The 1,693-nt window shown below is 37.9% G+C and overlaps 1 non-coding gene across 1 annotated transcript; it reads right to left on the reverse strand.

Annotated features, from left to right (window-relative positions):
• Positions 1–1,121: 1,121 nt before the first annotated feature.
• Positions 1,122–1,194, reverse strand: TRNAF-GAA (transfer RNA phenylalanine (anticodon GAA)). Its single transcript has one exon. It is a non-coding gene; the product is annotated as a tRNA-Phe (tRNA).
• Between the last annotated feature and the right edge of the window lie 499 nt (positions 1,195–1,693).

Below are 1,693 nucleotides of genomic sequence, written 5' to 3' on the forward strand. Positions count from 1 at the left end.
ATAGATCTTTGGGCTTCGATTACCAAGGAATAGAGACTTTACAAATAAAGCCCGAGGATTGGTACTCCATTGCTGTCATTTCATATGTATATGGTTACAATTATCTACGTTCCCAGTGTGCTTATGATGTAGCACCGGGCGGGTTGTTAGCTAGTGTGTATCATCTTACGAGAATACAGTATGGTGTGGATCAACCCGAAGAGGTATGCATAAAAGTATTTGCCCCAAGGAGGAATCCTAGAATCCCGTCTGTTTTCTGGATTTGGAAAAGTGCTGATTTTCAAGAACGGGAATCTTATGATATGTTGGGAATCTCTTATGAAAATCATCCACGCCTGAAACGTATCTTGATGCCTGAAAGTTGGATAGGCTGGCCCCTACGTAAGGATTATATTGCCCCCAATTTCTATGAAATACAAGATGCTCATTGAATGATAAGAAACTAATATTCACTTCTACGACTCCAGATATTCAAGGAATCTTTTTATGTTCTGTTCTAGATGAAACAGAATAACTGGACTCTCATCTCAGTATTATGAATGGGCTACTAAAGGGGCTTCATTGATATTCCCCAATTTGGAAGATATCCATTTCGGATGAGCAAAGCCAATAGGATGAATCAAAAGAGTTCTGCACCATGAACTTTGTACCGCGCACATCACTTAGATGGGCCCCGAAAAGTCACGTAGGAGGGAGTGAAGAAAGAGAAAGTGAAGAAATAGAATATGAAAGAAAATATGAAATTATGAACTCAAAATTCAGAAATGAAAAGGGGATCAGATTTTCTTTGTACTGTATCTGAAATGAATCCTGTCTATTCCTACCCTTCGATTCCTCTCTAGACTAGACTTTTGGGTTTTCAGCCAACTAACTTCAATTCAAATATGTATGAAGTATTAACATTCTTTTTGAGCGAGAGCAGGTACAGTATGAACAAACAAAAAAGAAGAGGGAACAGAATCTAATTCTTTTCTTTACCCATCAAAAAAAAAAATGGGGGATCTAGATATATCCCTAGATGGATAAGTATGTATCATGATCTAGACTATTAACGAATAGAATATGGATCCCGATCCATATCGATTCATTTGTATGAGTATCTATTCGATATATTAACCACGTGCCAGGAACCAGATTTGAACTGGCGACACGAGGATTTTCAGTCCTCTGCTCTACCAGCTGAGCTATCCCGACCATCCCCGACGCATCATCCTACTAGAGGGCTTGGGTCTATGTCAATTAAAGGGACTCAAAAAACATTAGAAAATCTTACCTCAGCCTTGGAATTTCTTGGATCTTCAAAAAGAAGACTTTGTAAGTGTAAGAGTAATGATATGGACTGTGAATGATTCAATAATGGAGATTCCTTGCCATATATGTTCATTTGTACGTAGATCATATCTATCACAAGACTTGTGATAAGAGAGAAAGATTTCTGGTCGGATCCATTTGTGAAAGAGTAGAGTGAGTGAGAAACATAGCTAAGCTCATTTTGAACCACTGACGAAAAAAGAGGATAAATGGTTAGGGAATGGAATAAAATAGGCCTTTTTTTTTTTATTGGGGATAGAGGGACTTGAACCCTCATGATTTCAAAAGTCGACGGATTTTCCTCTTACTATAAATTTCATTGTTGTCGGTATTGACATGTAGAATGGGACTCTATCTTTATTCTCGTCCGATTAATCAGTTC

Source organism: Tasmannia lanceolata, unplaced genomic scaffold (assembly GCF_043159265.1).
Source record: "Tasmannia lanceolata isolate RefF3 unplaced genomic scaffold, GAP_Taslan_0.1 ptg000780l, whole genome shotgun sequence".
Taxonomy (NCBI): Eukaryota; Viridiplantae; Streptophyta; class Magnoliopsida; order Canellales; family Winteraceae; genus Tasmannia; species Tasmannia lanceolata.